Consider the following 25494-nt stretch of genomic DNA (forward strand, 5'->3'; position numbering starts at 1 on the left):
AAATCTAAAATCTATCAATAATCATTACACTTAATATTCTAATTTCCATAAAATCGAAATACTTAAAAAAAATTCAAATTTAAATGCAAGCACAATAAAAAATAAATTAAATACTAAATTGAACTCCCCGTTACTTGATGTTTTGCCCATTATTATACTTAATATTCCAAATTTGGTGGACTCTGAATATTTGAAAAAAAACGAACTATACGGGATGTGTTACGTGGCCTTCACGAATGCATTCATTCATTACAGCACTTTGAAAACCAAGCCATCGTATAAATCTTTTATGTTCTAGGTCCTTTCTGTTTTTATTTGAAAAAACTAGTAATGATATCCTGAAGTTACAAATTTGAGTTGTAAAATTTATATAATTATAATTTAAATATCACAATTTTTTATGATAATAAAAATTTTTATTTATTAAATAATAAAATTTTAAAAATTAAAGAAGTTGTTTATAGTGTAATTTTTTGTATTTTATGATGAATTTGGTGGAAAAAATTTGAGGTAAAATTTTATTGGTATTATTTAAACTAGTTTTTTGATTATATATAGATTTAGCAACATGAAAAACGTCCAAAAAAAACTTTTATTATACAGGATTTACCCATCAATCTTGTAATTTCAATCAATTCCGACTAGATTTTACAAAAATTAAACTGAAAAAACCACCAAAATTCTATCAAAAAAACTTACAAAAAATCACACTAAAAACAACTCCCATTTTAAATAACAAAACTACGATCATATGATCAGAAATTATATATATATAGTTAAATTACAAAATAAAAATTAAACTATCCAGAAACATATTCAATAAATGAATCCAATCCTTTCCAACCTGCTCCTCCCTCTTCCGAAACCGCCGCCATTGCGGCTTTACTCACATCTTTCACCCTCTGCTTCATCTCCTCCGCTTCCGCCGACATTAATTTTCGCACAGCCCTTTCGACCTCATCCCTCTTAGCAACGCCCTCCCTTATCTTCATCTCCACCGCCAATTTCGCTTCCCTCGCCAAAAGTAGAGCGTTTGCAGGCTGGTCGGACTGCAGGGGCAAAGCAATCATAGGAACCCCGCCGCCACGCTTTCCAGAGCCGAATTCCATCCGCAGTGCGTGATAAAAGCTCCCGTAGCTTCGTGTGCCAAAATTGCGGCCTGCGGTGCCCACCCCGACTCTATCAAGTACCGCCCTTCTAGTCGCCGCTCAAAGCCCTCTGGCAACAGCTCCGCTTTCCACTCTAACGGCAACCCGCCCTTAGCCAGACTTGATTCCGGCGGCCGCAAAACCCACAGAAACGGCTGCCCGCTCGCCTCCAGACCCAGTGCCAGCTCCGTAACCTGGGCCGGAGAAATATAAGACTCCGTGCCGAAGGAAACATACACGACAGAGCCCGGCGTTTGCCGGTCTAACCACTCTACGATCTCAGTTTCCCGGGGTCCCTGGATTTTGTTCCTACCGGGAAGATTAATCGCCGGTCCGACAGCCCACACAGGCTTCCCACCGCCGCTTCGGCTTCCAACGCCGACACTTTCGAGATGTCGGAGAAATTTCGGCTCCATCTCCATGAACGTGTTTAGTAGCAGCCCGTCGGCTAGCCGTGCGGAATCCATTTGCCGGCGGATCTCCGCTACCACAAAATCCGGTAACACCAAGCTACCCGCAGCGTCGGCGACCTCCGACATCGTTGGCGGCTCGTCGCTTTCCCAGAACATGGCCTCCAGGCACAGCCACATGTGCGCGCTCATGGTGTTAAACATGAATGACCGGACGCCCAGTTTCGCCGCCGCGGCTACGGAAAAGCCCATGAAGGGGTCCGAGATGAGAACGAGGCTGTCGGGAGGCGGCAGGCCCCTGGATTCGTAGTAATCGCTTCCGCTCAGCTCTGCCATTAGACCTTCAAAGGGTTCCTGCATTTTGTGTATAAGATCGATTATGCTGGGCACCATCTCGCGGGAGATTTTATTCAGATTCTGAAGTTCTGGCGGCAGAGGAGATTCGGGGACCGATACATCCTGCAAATAGATGGGCAATTCCCCTAATCCCTGGAATCGCGAGCGGAGGATTTGAAGGTTTGAAGGGAGGGAAACGTAGAGGACCGTTACGCCTCTGGTAGCGAGCATTTTTGACAGGTGGAAAAATGCATTGAAGTGACCTAAGCCTAAGAAGGGTAGCATTACTGCGCACAGTCTTCTTCCTCTGCTGCCTTCCATAGCTTTCTGAATCTAATTTCTCCTCCTCTCCACTGAGATTATATTTCTTCCGATAGACGATGGTTCCCATTAGTTAGGTGATACAAACTTGGATACAAATAGCTCATCCACCCTTCCACATTCGATCTAACAGTCAAGGTAATCAAAATGATAGATATTTCCACATTCGATCTAACGGTCAAAGTAATCAAAATGATAGATATTTATTGCAGCAGCAGGAGCCTTCAAAGTCAATGTAATTTAAGTGATGAGTGATGTGTAGTGAGCACTGAGGATCCCTCTCCTTCTCTGGCAGGGTATATTTTTCCGTCTATTGCCCATTAATACATTGGGCAGTAAGGCATATATATCCGTCTATTGGCCATTAATACATTGGGCAGAAGATCTCCATATCTAGATAATGTACTACAATTTAACTTTGAACATATATTACTTTGTGTATCTATGGCTATATAAACTTGTAAATATTGATTATGGTGGATATATATTGCTTATATAGATATCGGTTGCCCTCTTCTCCCCCACAATGGATGAAATGGATAATTTCATATAAGCTTCCTAACTTACTGGAAAAGAGAAAGTAATGGGCGTAGTGGAAAAAAGGAGAACATATTTAATTATGAATACAGATACGAATGGGATAGCACCCTCCATCAACCTGTGTTTTGTTGGTAGCTGCTCTAACTGCTAAGCCTGTGTGTGACGCATTTCAGCAGGTTCAGTTCTGGTTTGTCTAGGTTTCCCAGGACTGAGCCCAAACTTTTAATGGAAAAGCGATAGGCATGGGTACTAGGCAGCAAGGTTGGAATTTCAAAGTTAAATTTATGTTAATTTTGATGAATTAGACGATTTAGGGTTAGTTAGATTATTAGGTAATAATTTTAATAGTTAAGTGGGTCTAATGGTTAAGAGCATGTTTTTCTCTTAAAAAGTTACAAGTTTAAAACCAGAATGACAGAGTATGTATGTCTTAATAGACTTAACAGTGAAATAGCTGCTCAGAAATAGGTCCCTTATCCCCCAAATAAAAAAATCTTATACACCAACTTATTATGACTTGGTTGTGACTTTAAAATTGAATAATAAAAATACGATTTTGTTAAAAAACTTAAATCCAACCAATTCTTTCCTATAGAATAGCCCCAAATTACATATAACTAACTTCATATTTTAGAAAGCAATAATAAAATTAAAAAATAAATATCTTTTTAATCATTTATTATATTTTTTAATTTAATTATTAAATTTATTAATTTAAAATTATTTAATATATAAAAATATTAATTTAAAATTATTTAAAATTTAAATCTGTAATTATTTTAATATAAATTTATTTAAATTTTGAATATAAATTGATTTAATTTAATTAGTTTAAAAATAAATTTCTTAATTTAAAATTATCTAATTTTTTTTTTATTACTTCACATTTATTTTGAATATAAATTTATTTATTATAATGATGATAATGATGATGATGGTGGTGGTTAACGTCCGTTGAGACCAAACATTGGTTTATCGGACCTAAAGAAACAAATTATTTATTTTGATTTAAGATTTTATTCCTATGCTCAAAAAGCTTGGAGAGAAGCCTCCCGAGCTCACTATAATTTTGACATTGTAAAAGGTTTTGAAGGCCAGTATTGTAACAAAGATTGTGAAACTGAGATCTAATGTGATTGTACGCGGGGCACTCTAAGAGGAAGTGGTTTTCATCCTCGATGTTCCTATTCTCACATATATGGCAGATCCTTTCCATCCATGGCGTTTTACGAACTGCCCAACGACCTGTTTCACTATGGAGCTCATGAGAATTCATTCTAATATTTTCTATATTAATTTTCTTCTTTGAGCCAGTTAAAATAGAGAGATACTTTTGATCTTCTAGGGTGGGGTTGATGACCTTCTTATAATAACTTAATTTTCTTTTAGCCGCTAAATCTTTCTCACACCACATTTTTTCTTTGAACTTAGAAGTAACAATATCTTTAATGTTATTTATGTTTTGAAATGCATCATTCTCGTTGATCTCCCAATAGTTTAACCAGGCCCTTGTGTCTTTATGCCACCCCCGATTGAGCCTTAGGTGGTTTTGGCTGGAATTTAAAGCTGGCTTAGGAAGTCTATGATCGTCTACGTTATTGAGTTTGTGCTTGTATAGTAGAAACCTAATCATAGCTAGGCTCTCAATAGGGGAAAGACCTGCTTCTATAAGGAGAATAAGATAGGGTGTATTACTTTTAATTTTTAGGTTATAAGTTATAAAACGCTTCTAGATTTGCTCAATCTTTCTCCATGATTCTCTGGAGATGCTACAACCCCAAACCTCACAGCCATATAAGATAACAAGAGTGACTAAAGTTTCAAAGAGGAACTTATTTTTAACCCACATTATGAGGTTTGTTGTTTTACAATTATTTTCAAGACCAAAATAGGCTTTCCACCCCCCATTAATCATTTTCTCAATGCTATGGTTCTAGTTGAGCTTGTGATGAATATCAATTCCTAGGTACTTGTAAGAATACACTTCCTCCAAGTTATTATTGTCATACATAAAATTAGCGTAAGTGTCCTTCTTGGATTTGATAATCATAACTTTTGTTTTGTCAGTGTTAACAGTCATACCCATAATAGAGCAGAAATCCTTAAGAAGCTTGAGTTGCTTATCAAGATCAGATGAGCACCTTGCGAAAATAACAATATCGTCAGCATAGAGAAGAAATATGATGACTATCCCAGCTAAGATCGTGTCTTCACATCCTGCTTCCTCTAAATAGCCTTCAAGCTTATCGATGTAAATGCCTAATAGGGTAGGGGAGAGGGGGCAACCTTGTTTAACTCTGATGTTACACTTAATATCTTTCGACCACCCCTCATTGCTCTTAAGTTTGGCAATTACATTCTCGTATAACCTTATAGTGGCAACTTTCAACTCGAGAGGAACCTTTAGCTCTTATAATCTATTCCAAAGCTTGTATCTAGGAACCGTATAGAAAACCTTTCTAAAGTCCACAAAGCAACAAAATAAATTAGATTTATCATTACGACATTCCTCCGCAATGATCCTAAGTGTAACGAGGTGGTCTATTGTTGAGTGATGCCTTCTGAAACCTGCTTGGCCTTTAGCCCGCTTACCTTCACTTTCAAACCATATGCTTAACTTATTTTCCAAAATACTACCATATAACTTGCCTAAGAGAGGGCTCATCATAATTGTCCAATAATTAGAGGGGTTATTTGTATCCCCACTTTTAAAAATAGGGATAATGAGGCTCTCAGTCCAAGGTTTATGGAGCCCTTGCTTGACTACTTGATTGAAAAGCTCGTGGATGTGGGGGATGAGGACAGGACCTCCAATTTTTAAGATTTCCACCTGGTAACCTTCAATGTCCTTAGCTTTCCCATTAGCGAGGCGATTAACCCCAAACTTAATGTCTTCTAAAGAGAAAACTTCTTTCGTTGTGAGCAAGGTTTCCAAATAATCCATGACATTTGGAGATTCACAAGTCTTTTTAAGATAGGAATTCCAATCGTGAAGAGAAATTTTATTATTATCTTTAGTCTTCCTAGTTAGAATCTGCCTCCAAAATTTCTTAGGAGCAACCTTAGAGAGATGTAAGAGATTCTCCTATCTTTGGTGAATGTACTCCCTCTTTTTCCTTTTAGTTAGGGCTTTGTATATTTTTATCTTGCCCATTTTAAGAGATTCATCAACAACTTCCTTAATTGCTGTCCTCGCACTTTTACAATCTTTGTCATACCATGGATTGGTTTTGCTATTTCTTTTATTTCTTGAAACTTCAATTGAGAACTTGTTAATAGAATATGAGAGGGTTGTAGTAAAATTATGATAGAGGTCTTCTATGTTGTCTATACTAGATAATGGAAGCAAATTAGTTTTTAATTCATTTAGAAAGAGATCATTTTTATTTCTATCAAATATTAAGTTCTTTTGGCTGTAAGTATTATTTTCTGTGGGAACTCTATGCATGAAAAAATTGAGAGTTATAAGTAAAGGCCTATGATCAGAGTCAGGTTCATGGTCATTTAAGATGTCAAAATTTATTATTTCGTTGTATAATGGGAGATTGGAAATAACGTAGTCTACCACGCTGCTACCAAGTCCATGGATGCAGGTCATCTTGCTGGAATTGGACCACTTCTTTAGACCATTGCAAATTATGAGATCCTAAGCACTACAGAGCTTGACTAGCTCCAACCCAAATAAATTTTCCCTGAGGTCCTCAAAGCTCCTTTTGTACCTACTAGCCAGAGTAGGGTCTTCGTCTAACCAAAGAGGATTAGGGTTGGGATGATTTCTTAGAATAATAGCTTGGTTGTTTGAAGTTTGAGCATTAAAGTCATCTGTTAAATGGATATTACCGTCATTCCTTAGGCTAGAAATATCATTCTCTAAACCATTGTAAGGGTTAGTTTTATCTAGATTCTTCTTCTTATAGAAGTTAGAATTGATGGGGGGGAAATAACATATTGCTATGTAGGACTTTTTATTATTAATGTCATTGATCTCTATCCAACTATATTGGTTGTGAGGGTCGTTTTTATAAATCCTAGCATGGGGGAGATGTTATTCTTAATGTAACAAGCTATTCCCCCAATGCCTCTACGGGAGGATCGCTTGTTCCAGGTAGACCATAGCATAAAGCCATCTATGTTAGGGACCTTAGATTCTTCGTGCTCCCAAGTTTCAACAAGCAAAATAATATCAGCATCATTTGAAATCCAACTTAACTTGGGGCCTTTGTTCCATGGGAAACCCCGAGAGTTCCAAGAAAGGATCCGGAGCATGTTTAATTGCTATTGATTACTATGTTTTTGGTTTCTATCTCGAATAAAGGCTTTTCTATTTCTGATTATTGCCCATTTTCCTTCCTTTCTAGCTTCTTTTACCTTTTCAATCTCCTTTCTTAATTCTTCTTGATCTTCTGGAATGAGATCTTCATTTATGAATATTCTCGTTCCTTTTAGACTTGAGGTTTTACTAAGTATGTTATACTTATGATTAGTGGAGCTCACCTTTATGCGGATTAGTCTTCCTTTATTCTCGGTTAATTTCCCCAACCTTGTTTCTTCTGTGAGACACATTGTTTCAATTTGTAATCTATTATGTAATTCTGTCTGGGCTACGGCTAAAGTATCATCATCTACTTCCTCTTTTAAACCGAAGATTATAAGGTTCAAGGCCCTTTTGTTACGTTCGTGGTCTAACTCTATTACTTTTTCATTTCATCTTTAATTGGTTTGATATCTAACTTATCTACCACATTATTTAGAGTGAGGTGGCTATTAACTTTTTCTTCTAGTTCTTTAATCATGTCTTTCATTTTAAGACTCTCTAAAGTATCAGCATCTCCTTGCTAGGATGGTTGGTTAGTATCTTGGTTTTGTTTTTCTATAACCCGCAATCTAGTCTCCATTGCCTCCATTTTATTCTCCAGTATTTCTATTTTATTTTCTATCTGTTTTTGGATCATGTCTTCAAGAGATGCAAATTTATTTTCCAGCATGTCTTCTAACTCTTTTTGTAGTTTAGCTTCTCTTTCTTCTCTATGTTTCTCTAAAGACTCTATATACTCATAAAGGCCTTATAGAGTAACTGTGCTAGGTCTACCCTTGGTAATCTTTGGTAACTGTGGTAAAATATTCATACTTGAAATTATATGAGCAAATATGTATTAGAAAAAGAAAGAGATAAGGAATGTGTGCACCTGATATCAGCAAACCTAACTGTAGATCGCCCGTGCCCACCGCAGCCCGTAGACTGAAGAATATATGCGAAGAATATATAGAGTACATTTTTAACTCTTTCATTGAAGAATATATGTGAAGAATATATAAAGTACGTGTTTAACTCTTTCACCGACCCTGAAAACTCTTTCACCGAAGTATATATAGAGTACGTGTTTAACTCTTTCATCGAGCCTCAGAACTTTTTCGCCGAAGAATATATGCGAAGAATAGATAGAGTACGTTTTTAACTCTTTCACCGAGCCTCAGAACTCTTTCACTGAAGAATATATGCGAAAAATATATTAAGATTAAAAAAATTCAAATTTTTTAAGAAGTAAATAATATATTTAATTTTTTAATAAAATGTGAAAGGTCTCCTACTCATTTCTCACTATGTATCATGAATAATTAATAAGTTTAAAATAAATTTATAACTCTAAATGATCAAGGAAATTGTATGTTAGGTTGTTTTATGAGTTTACTACACACACTTTTAAGCAAAAATGTATGGCGACAGAATTTTGATTATTAAAATTTATGGGAATAAATTTGGTAGAGTATTGATTTATTATAGGGAAGAGCATACTATATAATGAGTCAATTACTTTTTCATCTTCATTTTATTTATTGAATATTATATTATTTATATTTATTAAATAAATAAATAAGATAGAAAAGCAATATATTAATGATTGACTCACTACATTAGGTTTAGTATTTTTTAATTATATTTTTAATAATTTATATTTTCTATTTATTACATTCACTTAAGGTATGTATTACTCTAACTTTATCTAATATGATACTTGTAGTTTATTTAAAATTAACAAAATTTGTGGTTTCCTATGTCAAGCTTGTTACGAGTTTTGGTTTGGTTTTCTTAAAAAAAAATCGCTTCACTTTTATTATACAATTGGTGGTGGAATGGTTGCTTCCTACACATTATGGCATTGAATTAATATTTGAAAACTCTAGTGATGTTAATTGTTTTTTAACATTAAATTAGCATCTTATAATAACAGTCACTAGTTCAAATGTTTAGGAAGGCGTTGAGGGCGAGAGCCACATGTAGGGGATAAGTATTTCCCTAAAGGATATTTCATAGGCGCTTAAATTGATCCTTTTTTAACAAGCATCCAATACCTTTTTGCATACATTTTTCCATTTCCATGTCATTTTATCACCGTTTTTGTCCACATGAATGCATTTTTTAATAAGTATAGTTATTCTTAAGTTATGTTATTTCAATGTTTATTCTTATGTATTTAGAGAAAAATTTACCTCTTCATTCTAATTTGTGGAAAAATATGAGGAGATACTTTAGACGAGTTTTTTAGGTGTGTGTTGTTGTATTAGCTTCATGATGCAGTAACACCCTCATATCAATAACCATATGGTTTCTATCATGCTTGACATCAACTCATCTATTTACATGATGTAGATTTGTACCATCAGGGATGAGAAGTAGAACTTGGATTTGGGGACATCTCACTCTTATATGGCATCCCTCCCAACCTGTGATAAAGTATATACCATATCATGTACTTTAAAGACTTCTCTTGGACACCTCTCTTCTATGTGTCCATAGTCCTATTGATGTATACAATGACATGGATCCACGTTGTATTTTCTAGTGGCTACGATCTCTTTATTTATTGCATGTTATCCATTGCGTAACCCTTCATGGCCATGTGCAAGAATTTCATGTAATGTATTTGTAGTGTATAGGTTTCATAGTCATGTTTAGTTCTTCTTTATATCGAGCATGGGTATGCCTACCTTTGGGATGATCTATCTATGATTGTGACTTGGTTGCTCAGGTTTCTCCAATGAGCTTCCTTGGATCTCAACTCCTTCCTTGCACCCTTTTTCCTGAGGAATTGAATTGTAATGTATTTCAATCATTAATTTCTCTTTTAACCTCATGCATTAAGGAACATATATTTCACTTGTATTTACCACCATAGGTCTTATAATAAAGTTATTAGACGGTATAGAGCTAAAATTACATAATTTCAAGTAATTTCTCATAATTATTTTATCACAATTTCATAATTATGAAATAACAGTTATTTCATAATTAAGAAAAGTTCATCATAGAGAAAAAAAAAAGTTCATAATGAGTTCAAGAAAAATTTCATACTTGATCATGAAATGTGTCAATGGATTATAATTACTTTGTTCATATTCCATCATGTATCTTCATGACTTGTATCCACTCAATTCACATGCCATCAAACCTAACTTCGCTTGGCCCTAAGTGTCTAGATACATCCTCTTAGATCTAGGAAGAGCATATATAATTAGGCACTCTCAAGGGCCAAAGAGGGGGGGAGTTATTATACTACATTGTTATGTTGGAGAATTTTTATGAAGAGAGTTTTCCCTATTGCATATATGATCCCAACCCATGTCTTTTAGTTAAGGACGGTTGCAAATCGAGGAATTACAAGAGGGCACCCTTCTTCTAAGGTATATTGTACTTGTATCCTTCACTTATATATATTTATGAGTTGTTTCCCTCTATTACATAATGATGTATATGAGATCATAATGTTTATTTATATGTTATGACCAGGTCTTATTGTGTACACTAACTTGTATTTTATTAGAGGTAGAGATTCTTTTTGTTGTTTATGATTATGTGTACGTGGAAATTTCTAAGTGATGGAGAAAAATATTTAGATGGAGAGGGGGATCTATGGATATTTAATCAAGTCCACACCAACATGCAAGAAAAACCAATTTTAATCCTCCCTTTATCTCGTCTCTCTATGAAAGGATTGTGTGCATGAAGATCTTACATAAATTTGATTCAATTATTTATGTGTATTCTAGTAGTAGATCTTGAGGCAAGATTTATAGGACAATAATCCATTAGCTATAGATTCAAATATGTGCAAACACAATCTAGAATCGAAATATGGATGATAAAATTCTCTTAATTTTGTGTGTCATGTGGTAGTATTGAATGGGAAAGTTGTGAACCCATGGACTAGGTTAATAGTTTGGATTGTGTATCGTTATTATATCTCAAGGTAAAGAAGACAAGCATATCATTTTGCAAGTCAGAGGATCAATTTGCGATTAGTGACACATAAAAAAAATTGTTTTGAGGGATCAATGCTCTTTGCTAGCTGTGGAACCAATCCAAAAGGCCTAGCAAGTTTCATGTGTTGAGGTGGTGTTGTTAGTGCTACAACACCCTCCAAAACTTTCACTACATTCAAATATTGAAGCCTACTTCACCATCATATCTAGTGTTTCTTTTGTTGTCAAGTGTCATTTCAAGTCATCTTATGTGTTACAAGTGTTCTTGATCTGAATCCTTATGTGATGTTGCATTAATTAGAACATATCTAGTGCATATCATGGTCATAACACCTTTGTGGTCATACAATGACACTTTTGGGTCATAGTCACACATACCTAATTCTTTGTACTTGGGGAATGTATGTAATGTGGTTTTTTGATGTCTACTTATCCTTGTTCAAGCTTATCTAAGTCTTCTTGATGATTCAGTATATTTTTGGCAATATGGATAATGTGTTTTCAACTTGTCCTTGATGGAAACCTACTTGATAAAGATGTCAACATTATGAGAACATGGTGATTATGCAAGCTGGAACAGATGTTACAGAAGTGATGAATAGAGAAATGACAGATCAAATGGATGTTGAATAGCAAGTTTGGGAAAGTATACAAAAATCCTATGCAAAAAGGTCATGTACATATATGGGTACTATGAATAAAAGTTTCATATAGAATCTGCACCATGGTAACTTGAATACTAAGATTCTTTACCATGGTATTTTCCAATAGTAATGAGTGTGACAATGGTTATTTGATCCCATCAAAGAATACCAATGAAATTACCAAGGGATTGGCCTAAGGTATTGGCTAAGGCTAAAGATATATAAGGATATGGGGATCAAAGTATTATGTGTGCAAGTTTTCTGTTTTCTCCGAATGATTTGATCTGAAAGAAGTGTGCACCAAGGAGCAAGGAGAAGACTCAAATTTAAAAGATCTGAAATATATTGACATATATGCTTAGTTGATTTACTTTCTTCAAATGTTTAATACTGATGAAAGTGTGATGCTATAATCTAAAGAAATTATTTAGAAGTATGTAGAATTAACAGTCAAGGTTACGGAAATTGAAACTGTGTTTGCAGTGAAATTTTTTCAAATATATATGCAGGTATGTTTGCACATAGTCTCTTACATACGCGAATCCACCTTTTAAGGGTCACGTATATATTTTACGAAATTATTTCTCAAAATGTGTAGATCTGTACGCGAGTGTTATACATTGCAAGCACGTACATTCGCAGATGTCCCTTATAAAGGTCATGTACATAAACCAGTGTTTGATCTACTAAAAGATGTTTACAGATATGATGATTGATGATTGGCTTACTCATTGTTGTTTGTTGATGATTATTTTATAATTTAAGTGACTTGGTTGAACTATTCAAGGTTAATGGGAAATAATTATATGATCTGTAATTGGTTCAAAAATCTATGATTGATTTTACGATCTGCAGCTGGTGAAATGGTATGTGAATGACTCAGTGATTAATGATTTCAGTGTTTAGAATTATGAGAAATGGAAGCATGTTTTATATAGAGAAAGCACATATATACGCATGTTTTATTCATTGAAGTCACGTACACAATGTGATATTTATTGTTTCTGGTTGGGTTCTTCATTTAGTGTCTTGATACTTCAAAATTACAGTGGATTTACAGTGTGACGATGTTTCAGATTCAATGCTTTAGTTTGTTTGGGTTTATATTTGATATGGGTCCAAGTGGCCTATAGGTTGGTTTGATGATTATTTGACAGGTGGATCAAGTTTGAAACATTCTCAAAAGTGGTCCATAAGGAGCTGAGTGTAGAAATATTCAAAAAGGGGGTTGTAGCTCCCTTCTAGTAGGTGATGGAAAATGAGAGAAGTTTGTAGCCCTATACAGGTAGGTGTTTGCGTACTGGTTAGAGTCTGCGCCAATACAAGATTGCAAGGAGTTTTCATTTTAATAAAAGAAGAAGACAAAGATGATGACAATGGTGGTTTTCTCCCACATTGGGTTTCCACATAAAATCCTGGTGTTCATGTGCATTGATATGGCTCTAGTGTGTTGATGATCTATCTGCTTCTTACTATTCATGATTACTATTTAATTGATGAATAATGAACTAATGATGCACTTATGATGAATTAATGTTAAAATTAGATATCTAGTTATACGTGGGTTGCATTAATAACAGTCACATACATATGTTTGTTTTCTTAATAAATCAGAATAATAAATTGAAAAAACTGAAGTTTGTAAAACATTGATTCAACCCCCCCCCCCCCTTATTATTTTTCCTAATAACTAGTATCAGAGTAGGTCCCTTGGAAGAAGCTTGATCGCTTTAAGGGAGATCCATCAAGATGAGCAATCAAGAGGGAGTATCTTCTATCTTACCACCCTTGTCTAATGGAACTAATTTGGTTTTCTGGAAAGTCAGAATGAGAGCATATTTTTAGTCACTTGGATTTGATGATGGGAAATTGTTGAAGGAGGGTATCAGTATCCATCCTCCATATCCATAGATGATGCAAGGAAGAAACAATATGAGACTAATGCAAAGGCAGTCAACGCTCTCTTAGGAAACTTGGAAGAATCATAATTTGTAAATGTCTACTAAATACCGCAAAAGTTATATGAGACAAGATGATCCAAAGCTATGAAGGTGACACTAAGGTAAAGAGCATTAAACTTCAACCATTTAGACAATATGAGAATCTTAGAATGCATAATGATGAAAGTATTGCAATTTTTTTCCTTAGTGTAGATGAGATTGTTAACTTAATGAGAAATCTTGGTGATGAAGTAAAATATTTGATGGTCGTTGAGAAAATTATAAGATCTCTAACCTAAAAATTCGATTCAAAATTCTCTACCATTAAATAAATGCAAGATTTGAAGAACCTCACTATTAAACAACTCCATGGGATCTTAACATCTTATGAAATGAGAAAAGGGGGTCCATCAGATATCATAGAAGCAACATTCAAAGCTACTTATAAAGGGGGAAAAAAGGAGGAGCTTAAGGAAATAGGTTACATATCAAAGGAGGAAGAAGAGAATTTCGTTTAAAAACTGCAAGTAGGAACTGGAAAGTTTAGAGGTAATCTTCCTTTCAAAGTTTTTGCCTATGGAAGATTTGGTCACTACACTGCTAAATGTCCTTGAAAATAAAATCATGAGAAATGGAAGATTTCATCAAAATGGAATCTTAGAGGAAGGTTTGATAACAAGAATATTTTTTATACACGCAAAGATAATGAATATTCTTCCAATAATGAGGATGTTGAATCTTTATGAGAGATTTTTCGACGTAAATCACATGATATTTCATTTGTCGACGCGTTTCGAACCAACCAGTGTGGTTCATCATCAGGACAAGTTGAAGAATCAGATCTAGCTTTGCATGTTAAATAGTCAGAGCAGAACATCCAACGGCTAAAATTCTTGACCAGGTAACGGCTATATTGACTAACGGCTAAATTTGAGCAGGAAACGGTTAGTTGGACTGGACTAGGGCATAACCTTTATTTAATAAGTTAATTTAATTTGATCATTACATTGATAGTTAGTTATATTCTTATTAAATTAAAAATTAAAGGGACATATGAATATAGAAGTTTTAACTATCTTATAAACTTTTAATTATAAATATATATTAAAATAAATTATAAATTAAAAGTTAGTTATAAAAGTTGTTAACTAAATATATAAATATTAGAGTGACTTAAGTGTTAGAAAGAATATTTTAAATAATTTAAATTTTATTTAGCATATTATCATAGATTGATTTCAAAATTATTTTTCTTTTATTAATTAAATAAATTAAAATAAATAAGTTAATTTAACTTGATCATAGGAAATATCAATTGCTTATGGCATTTGAAGAAAAGTGTGTAGATGAATCTAATGATGTTTTTGTGGATTCTAGAAGAAAACGATACTCTCATTGAAGAAATAACTTAGCTGAAAATCCGTCTAGGAGAAGCTAAATTCGTTGAAGAAGCTTTGAAGAAACAAATTCCAAAAAAGGAAAGGAACAATGAAAGTTTAGAACTTGAAATAGTGGGTCTAAGAAAGGAACTTGAGAAAAAAAGGCTCTAAATATTAAATTTTCTAAAGGATCTAAGACTTTCGAAGAAATAATCAAAGTAAAACACTCTCCTCTAATTAAGACATGTCCCTGATACAATGGTGAATCATCAAAAACTATAAAATCCTCTTAAACATGTACATGGAGCTATCTCAATGAAGTAAAAGGAAGCATTCATCAGAATTCCATCTCTCAGTAGAGGAATGAAGGATCAAACATCTCTCAAGTAAAACAACCTTACTATAATCAAAAGGGAAGCTACTCAAGAAGATAATATACTCCCAGGTACTCCTACTTCAATGGTTAATGCTTCACTTGTCATAATTTTGGTCATAAAGTTGTTCAATGTGTTGCTTATAAAACTATCATGACTAGAGTAGCCAGAAAACAAAAGAATGAGATTGGGGAAAATAAATATTCTTATAATTTTTTTCTCACCTCTTCAAGATGAAATTAAATGTTTTTTTTGCAATAACTCTATTCATAAATAAATTGAATGAAAAAGTAGAGTGGGACCATCCTATCAGCATGAATAGAAAACAATAACATCCAAGGTATGGAAAAAGAAAACCATAGAATCTGAAAATTGTGGTCTAGATTTTCATGTAGGAGATCAAGAAAATATGTGGTACATTGATGTGGATGTTCAAAGTATATGAAACACTACAAAGATAATTTTATGTATTTTAATGAAATAAAGAAAGAAAATAATGTAACCTTTGGAAATAACTCACCTGCTACTATCAAAGGGAAAGGAACCGTGTTGTTAAAGAAAAAGGTCAAGGTTGGAAATGTTTTATTTGTTGATGGATTACGACATAACTTGTTGAGTGTTAGTCAAATGTGTGATGAAGGGCATGAAGTTGTTTTCAATTCAAAGAAATATGTGGTAAGAAATCTTGACACAGGTAAGATCATAGTAAAGGGAATAATAACTCTAGGCATTGTCTATGTCTTGGAAGATGGCCAAGAATATTGTTACTTAAGAAAATTTTAAGAAAGTTGGCTTTGGCACAAAATATTGGGACACCTTATATTTTATGAATTTTACAAATCAAGAAAAATGGGAGCAGATTGTGACTTGCCCAACATCTCTCCACCTGAAAATAACATCTACAAATCATGCCAATTTGGTAAGCAAACTAGAGTTTAGTTTAATGCTGAAGAAGGTACTTCAAGTAAGCCACTTGAACTTATTCATAATTATTTATGTGGTCCTATGAGAAAGAAGTCTACTCATGGTGAAAAATATTTCATATTATTCATTGATCATTTTACAAGAATGTGTTCAATTGGCTTACTAAAGTATAAAGATGAAGCATTTGATAAATTTAAAGTATTTAAGGCTCTGGTATAAAATGAGATAGACTTGAAAATCAAATGTCTTAGATCTGATTGAGGGGGAGAGTTTATATCAGATGTGTTTTTTAAATTTTATGAACAACATGGCATAAATAGACAATTTTTTATAGCTAAATCTCCTCAACAAAATGGAGTAGTAGAAAGAATGAATAGAACAATCCAACAAATGGTACGTGCCATGCTTGATAAATTAGGAACTCTGCATACCTTCTAAGGGGAAGCAACACATACTATTATGAATATTATTAACAAATCTCATCTTCAAGTAAACAATGATAAAACTCCATATGAACTATGGTTTGGTAAGCCTCCAACTATCAAACACTTTACAATTTTTGGAAAAAAATGTTACATAAAGAACAATGATGATAAGCTTGAAAAAATTGAATCTAAAGTTGATGAAGGAATCCTTCTTGGATACTCTTCTAGAAGAAAGGGATATAAATGTTATACTAAAAGGCTTCAAAAAAATTATTGAATGCACAGATGTAGCAATTGATGAAGCATCCACAACTACCAAAAAGGAAGAACTAGCAAATGACAAACCTCTCCCTACTACAAGCCAAAAAGTTGTAGAAGAAAGAAATGAAGATACATATACATCAGAAAGTACACCTTCAAGGTAAGTTTCAAAAAATCATCCCGAATCTCAAATTATAGGTGAAGAGGATGCAGGAATAAAAACTATAGCAACTCTTGTTGGAACTGAAAAATGGAGACTGTGGACAATTCGAATCAAAAATCTCGAAATTCTTACGACAGAAATCTACAAACTCTCATTAGAGGAACTCTTGTTGGAACTTCTAGTTATCTAGCCTTACTATCCAGACTTGAACCTCAAAATGTGAATCAAGCAAGCAAATATGAATGTCGGTTTAAGGCAACAAATGAAGAACTTGATTAGATAAAAAAGAATCATAAAAATGTTATTGGGACAACATGGGTTTTCAAATACAAATAGAATGAAAATGGAGATGTAATTCACAATAAATAAATACTTGTATGTAAAGGATATGCTCAATAAGAAGGGATAGACTTTGAAGAAACATTTGCACCTGTAGCTAGACTTGAAGCCATAAGAATGTTTCTTGCATTTTCAAATTTTCATAGCTTTAAAGTATATAAAATGGATGTCAAATATGCATTCTTAAACTGGGATCTATAAGAATAGGTCTATATAGAACAACCTGAAGGGTTCATTCTTGGCAATGATAAAATTATTGTGTGCAAACTTAAGAAATAATTGTATGGATTGCAACAAACTCCTTGTGCAAGGTATTATCATTGTTTTTACCCTAGAGAAAACCCCTAGCTGAGTAGAAGTTAGTGCCTAAGACATTTATATAAAAAGATAGTGAATTTTATTTGTTGTCCCATTATGATAGTTCATAAGTGTGTTTCACGGGTAATGTGAAAGGAACTTTCTAGGATAAAAACACCTTTTCAATATGGCCTCACTGGTAATGAAAATGATTGAAAGTTGTAGCAGGGTGATCGAAAGAAATGATAAAAAGGCCCAAAACAGAAGACTACTTACTGTAGAATATTTTGTCTCAGACCTTAGTAAAAAATATGAAAGACAGAAAAATGAGCTTATAGAAAAGAAGAGAGCCTATTGAGGTTATTTAATTTAATGATTACATATATTGTAAGTTCAGTAAATCTGTATTATTCAAAACAACCAACAACTTCATTACTCTTTTCGAGAGAAGAAAGAACAATAAATGACTTACAATGAAAAATGACACATAACAATTTCAATCACTACTTGGAATCACCTTGAAATGCTTTATTTAATCTCCAAAAATATAGAAACATTACACAAAAAATTCCACTTTTGAAGACAAAAATTCAAAACCCTAGATGGCTCTCGAAAATTTCCTTTTGTAATTACATTACAATGGTGACAATTATAAGAGTTGTTATGTTATGAAACCAGCTCAAGAAAAGATAGAACAAATAGATCAACGCCTTAGAATTCGGCCTCTTCGAGGGGGCAACCTCCTTTACATTACATAAATGAACAATTCTTGGATGATACAAATGAAAAGACCTCCTTTCTATATATAGGAGTCTAAGGGGTTATAACATAATCAGAGCCGACATAACAATAATAATGTAAGGGCACAATAATAACAATAGTGGGCTTCTATGTGGCACAATAGTAACAATATGGGCACTACATGGGTACATCAATATAATAAGTGGGTTATACTAACAACAATAGGGGGTTACACTAGTAGTATAGGGGCCTAACATGCCCCTCTCCTTCAAAAAGCGTTGTCCTCAACGCTTGAGTAGTTCTTAATGCTTCTGTATAAAATTCTTGTCCTCCCATGTGGAATATTCAGCGGGTAAGTTCTTCCACTTGATGAAATACTCTGAAATTGATCGATTTCGTAGCTGTCGGGTTCTTGTTTCTGTGACTGCTCTAGGTTCCAATATGATTTTTCCTTCCTCTTCAATTTCTGACAATATTGCTTGAATTGGGATCTTTTGCAACTTTTGAATAAGTGGCCATACTTCTTCGTCCTTCTTCCATTCATCCCTTGCTTCGTTTATCGAATTTGGTTGGATAAAATAAATAGCAAAAAACAATGCTTCCACATCCTCATCCTTGAAGAGTATTCTCATTCGGTAAGGTCGCCATTTTTTAAGTGCATGTAGTGTTGCCAAAATTTCCTTCTCATAAATAGCTTGCTTGAGATGTAGCAGTAAAAATACCCAATCACCTACATCAAAACATTTTTCACTACGATGTTGATCTACCCGTTGTTTCGTTTGATTTTGCACCGAAGTGGCGTTATCCTTTAAAAGTTGGAGAACTTGCTGTTGATGCTCGATGTGATCTTTCTCTGCTTGAACCTTTTTCTTCTTGATATGTCCTTCTATCTTTTGAGGAGTGGTAATTTCTTCCCGTCCTTTACAAGATATGGTCGGATTCATTTCTTGATGCTCAATGTGATCTTTCACTTCTTGAACATTTTTCTTCTTGATGTGTCCTTCTCTCTTGATAGTTTGAGGAGTGGTAATTTCGTCCATTGAATTACAAGATATGGTTGGATTCATTTCTTCTTTCTTGATGTGATCTTTCACTACTTGCACCTTTTTCTTCTTGATATGTCCTTCTATCTTGAGAGTTTGAGGAGTGGTAATTCTTTCCAATGCTTTACAAGATATGGTCTGATTCATTTCTTCTTTCTCTGGGGTGGTGTCCTGGCGTATATCCTCTTCTTTTGATGTTTCTTGATCCTTTTCTTCCTCCTCTTCATATTCTATGTAAAATAATTTCTTCTCAACACACCTATGACCTTTAGTGCATTTGCTATCACAATTGTAATAAAGCCCTTTTTCTCGTTTTTCTTCCAATTGTTGTGGTGTAACCCTTGTAGGTTGTGGAAGGCTAGGAGAAACAACACTTCCATCTTTATAGTTGTGAGGGGTATGCTTCCTGGTTTCCATAATTTTTCTTTCCATTATGTCACAAAACCCTTTTACTCTTTCCAATTGTTGTGGTGTTGCTCTAAAGAATGTGTTGCTCTTTGTATCCTCATAATGTGCTATCATTTCCTCCATGAAAATTGACCACGTAACAAGGTTTTTACGAGAAAAAAACCCTTCATACCATAAAAATTGATCTGGTTCTAAATATGAAGATGCAATACATACCTTTTGTAACAGTTGTACACCATGTAGATCAAAATATTGCTCCATTTGAAGTATCCAATTTACCGGATCCTTGCCATCAAACTTCCTCATCTTGCTTTTTCTTGATTTTAGGAGCTCGACCTTGAAACGACTGTAACTCTGTACTTTTCAATCACCTAGTTCTGAATTTGTGACCTGCAGTAGCTCTCTGTGTCCTCTTTCCAATGCCACTAGTGTGATCCAAATTGGATTCTCCAAGAAAGAGTTATGCACAATCTCCCGCAGTGACTTGATTATAGACTAGTTCCGTAGAGCGAACTTGTATGAAGTGCCACGTGTCACTGTTTCAACCTTTGACTCTGAAAAATATATAAAAGAAAACTACAGTCCGTCCTCTTTCTGTACCTTCTTACGAAATTTCAATCCGATGCTCAGAAAGAAAGTTATGACGATTTTCCCCAGGTCACCTGTTTTGAGTGTAATTCAGGAGTCTGCAAAAAGACCAACTTCCTGAGATCATATCTCCAAAAATATCACGCGAAAAGCTCTGAACTTCGGACCCAAGGTTCAGCGCGATTTCTTCTCAAATGGGTTTTTTTTTAGACTTCTGAAACGTCACAGAAAAAAAGTTATAGTGAAAATGCCACGATGACCTGTTTGGAGCAGCGAAACCCTAGAATCCAAAGCTCTGATACCAAATGTTATGAAACCAGCTCAAGAAAAGATAGAAAAAATAGATCAACGCCTTAGAATTCAGCCTCTTCGAGGGGGAAACCTCCTTTACATTACATAAATGAACAATTCTTGGATGATACAAATGAAAAGACCTTCTTTCTATATATAGGAGTTTAAGGGGTTATAACATAATCAGAGCCGAGATAACAATAATAATGTAAGGGCACAATAATAACAATAGTGGGCTTCTATGTGGCACAATAGTAACAATATGGGCACTACATGGGTACATCAATATAATAAGTGGGTTATACTAACAACAATAGGGGGTTACACTAGTAGTATAGGGGCCTAACATGTTAATTGTCAAAAAATTCTAAAACTACCTTAAAAACTACTTGAAGTCCTATTTGGTCCTTCTGAAGGCTAAAACTTTTATAAAATTAACAACAAAATTGTGTCAATATTACAAATACAATATCTCAAATATTTCATAAAATAAAATAGGTAGTCATGTTTCATTGGATAGCTTGTGATCTCAGTGCAAGCTCCCTTGTAGAAGATCCAACTTTTGTTGTTGCTACTGTTGGAAATACCCATCCTCTGCACCTTTTCCATAATGTCAAGTCTAAACTTGGACTTTTGATAAACCTCGTATGAGCCATCCTCAAATTAGTGATCCAACTATAAGATGGCCTCTCTATAAAAAGTGTTTTAATTAACCATAAAAACTCTTTAAGAACTATTGTTTTCTCATGTGAGGAATCAATCTTACTCTTTTCTTCTACCAACAAAGTCTCATAAGTCTCCCATGGAAGAAAATTTCATTGTTGATCCCAACAAGAGGGCAATCCGGACCTCATGCTTAGTTATCGATAAATATATTAATTAATCATGTTACTCACATTGAATAACTCATCCCTAATAATATCATATAAGTTATTTTATTATCTAAATTGATAATTTATTCATACATAATATTATTATTTGAATTGGTAAATAAATAAATTATTAATTTGATATCACCACTAACAAATTCATCACATAACAAGTTATTTTCAACCTAACATTATTATTTTAAATAATATTAATATTATATAAAATAATTATCATTTTAATCGATAGATACACTTTAAATAGGTCAACCCTAATAATATTATTTTATTAACTAAAATGATAAATCATTTACATTTTCTATATTAAATAATTAATTATTACATAACAACTATTTTTAACTAAATATCAGTTATTTTAATTTACCTTTTATCCCTTCATAATTTTTCACCAACGGTTAATTTTGGACGGCTTTCCATGAACTTTGATGCATCCCTTCTATTTATTCTCTCAGTTCGTCTGGTTTCTCACCTTGTCCTGGTGATGAACCACATTAGTCGGTTTGAAACGTCGACCCAATCCTTACAATGTGATTAATCCGAAAGACTATTCTATACTCATCCTTTTATCAAAATTTGTATTAAATTTTAGGACAGATTCTTTGATCTCACCACACTTGGCTTTTGTTGTTTTCCTATATAATTTTTTCTACGCCATTTTATTTATTTCTAACACCAACTTTGTTCTATATTCAACTTACCTAGTTCTTAATTCTTGAGATGATTTGGAATTAAGAAAATCAATCATCTTCTTTGCTTGTTAGGCACATTTTTTGTTTTTTCTTTATGGGAAGCAACGATGTTTTCTAGGTCCCTAAGAATGATTTTCTCTCCTGCTACTATCAACATATACCCCCAGATAGCCTTTACTTGTTGGATAATATCATTCCATATTATTTCTATGGCTTGTATAAGTGACATGTTCCCCTTTACCTTCTCCTTCAACTCTTTGATCTCATCACAAGCTATCTGATAATTTTTCTGGTATTTTGACACATTGTCTTTTGCCATAGTCAACAACCTTTCTTTAAATTTAAGAATCTTCTCTATGTCATCCAATTTCTTCTGCTTTTTCTTCATTTCATCCATTAAAATTTTCAACTCAATCATAACCCTAGTTAATTTATCAGTTGGATCTTTTGAATCTGGTTGTACTAAAATGGTGCAGACATGAGTATCCAAATTTTATTGCAAGCTAGTATTCAATTATTTCAAGGTAGCCACTTCATTATTTCTCTCCAGTAATTATTTGGTTAAAATATCATTTTCTTTTTTTTGCTTGGGCTACCTCGGGGGTCATAACATGTTCTACTATAGGAAACTTTAATTTCTTTCTCAGCACTTGAATTTCTGTCTCTGCACCCTGTAAAAGATTTTTCACAATAGTTCTATCTTCACGATTTACACCAATTTTAACAATTAATTTTTCAATATTCATTCTGAGTAAACAAGGCTCTATATTTTACTTTCTCCAACTTCAATTTATTTACCACCCTCCCCAATAAGGCTTATATTTTGCTTGCTGCTAGGGATTTTTAATCAAATCACTATAGAACCCTAGAAATTACTTGTAAAATTGGCTTAACATGCTCATCAAAAGTTTCTAGGGGAAACTGAGTTGGTTCAGTAGATAAATTTTGTCCTAATGGCATAAGATAAGATGACAATTGGGCCATTAGAGGAAATTTTAGCCTAAAATTTCCCACGAAATTTTCACTTAATTTCCATGTCATAATATATAAACCAATAAAAATCCTTTAAATTTAAAAAGTGGTACATGTAAATATTTTGGAGGGAAAAAAAGAAAAACTATTTCTTAATTGTATTTTCGGCTTATCTCCTTATAGGCTTACTCAAATTTCAATTTTTAACACTCATTATATGTAGAATTAAACTATGCATCCAACGAGTACCCATTATGAATACATTTGAGAAGACCCACATTAATAAAAATTGAAGTTACATTTAAACGGTGTGCTCAAAACGTTTTTTTAATGTATCTTCAATTTTTATCGATGTGGGTCTTCTCAAAAGTATGTATAATGGGTACTCGTTGGATGCGGGTCTACACTTGAAATTTTAGCAAACCTATAAGGAGATAAGCCAAAAATACAATTATAGAAAAAATAGTTTTCTTCTTTTCCCTCCAAAATTTATATCTATTATTTTATTATTTTAACTATTATTTTATTATTTTTCCTTAGTATGCTACTTTTAGTCTAAAATTTCCTCTAATAATAATCGCTTACAAACAAATTTTAAAAAATTTCTACCAGGGTTTCCTCTAAAAATGAAGTATAGCATTCTGAAGGTGGAAAATCAAGAGCATGGAGGACTAACAAGCCAGAGACTTGAAAGATATTTTGCCCAAGTGAATTCATTGCAAAACACTTTTGAGGATACATGGAAGAGACCAACCAAGTAATGAATTTTGGCTAAACATATGTTTGGGGAATTATGGTAGAAAATAGTCTTGACCTTACAACTGTAGAATATACAAGGGAGTCTGTTTGACCAGCTGAAATGTTTTAGCAAAGCTCCATTGGGTTCCATGAGAAAACAGGGTAAAAAATGTCTCCATCTATGTCCATGAAGGGAACATGGGTTGCAAATATTTCCATTGAAACTTTCTTTGGCATGAAGTTGTTTTCAAATCAAAGAACTACATGGTAAGAAATTTGGACATAGGTAAGATCATAATAAAGGGAATAAGAACTCTAGGCAATTTCTATGTCTTTTAAGGGGGCCAAGAATATTGTTACTTAAGCAAATTTGAGGAAAGTTGGCTTTGGCACAAAAGTTTGGGACACCTTAGATTTTCTTAATTGTACAAATCAAGCAAAATGGGAGCAGTTTGTGACTTGCCCAACATCTCTCCACCTGAAAATAACATATGCAAATCATGCCAATTTGGTAAGAAAACCAGATTTCAGTTTAATGCTAAAGAAGGTACTTCAAGTAAGCCACTTGCGCTTATTCATACTTATTTATGTGGTCCTATGAGAAAGAATTCTCCTCGTGATGAACAATATTTTCATTGATGAATTTACAAGAATGTGTTTGATTGGCTTACTAAAGTATAAAGATGAAGCATTTGATAAATTTAAAGCATTTAAGGCTCTAGTAGAAAATGAGAGACTTGAAAATCAAATATCTTAGATCTGATAGAGGAGGAGAGTTTATATCATATGCGTTTTTTAAATTATGTGAACAACGTGGCATCAATCGACAATTTTCTATAGCTAAAACTCCTCAACAAAATGGAGTAGCAAAAAGAATGAATAGAACAATCCAACAAATGGAACATGCCATGCTTGATGATTCAAGAACTCTACACACCTTCTTGGCAAAAGCAACACATACAACCGTGAATATTCTTAACAAATCTCATCTTCTAGTAAACCATGATAAAACTCCATATGAACTATGGCTTGGTAAGCCTCCAACTATCAAACACTTTACAATTTTTGGAAAAAGTTGTTACATAAAGAACAATGATGATAAGCTTGGAATATTTGAATCTAGAATTGATGAAGGAATCCTTCTTGGATACTCTTCTAGGAGCAAGGGATATAAATGTTATACTAAAAGGCTTCAAAAAAAAATGTTGAATGGATAGATGTAGTAATTGATGAAGCATCCACAACTACCAAAAAGGGAGAACTAGGAGATGACGAACCTCTCCCTACTACAAGCCAAAAGGTTGTAGAAGAAATAAATGGAGAAGCATCAAAAGAAAGAAATGAAGATACATATACATCATAAAAGCCATCTTCAAG

The 25494-nt window shown here is 33.7% G+C and overlaps 1 pseudogene; it reads right to left on the reverse strand.

Moving 5' to 3' along the window:
- Positions 1-746: 746 nt before the first annotated feature.
- On the reverse strand, positions 747-2316 carry LOC149213555 (zeatin O-xylosyltransferase-like; annotated as a pseudogene).
- Between the last annotated feature and the right edge of the window lie 23178 nt (positions 2317-25494).

The sequence above is a fragment of the Pinus tabuliformis genome, chromosome 1_1, assembly GCF_031772625.1.
Source record: "Pinus tabuliformis cultivar Carrire ecotype Pingquan chromosome 1_1, CPIR1, whole genome shotgun sequence".
Classification (NCBI taxonomy): domain Eukaryota; kingdom Viridiplantae; phylum Streptophyta; class Pinopsida; order Pinales; family Pinaceae; genus Pinus; species Pinus tabuliformis.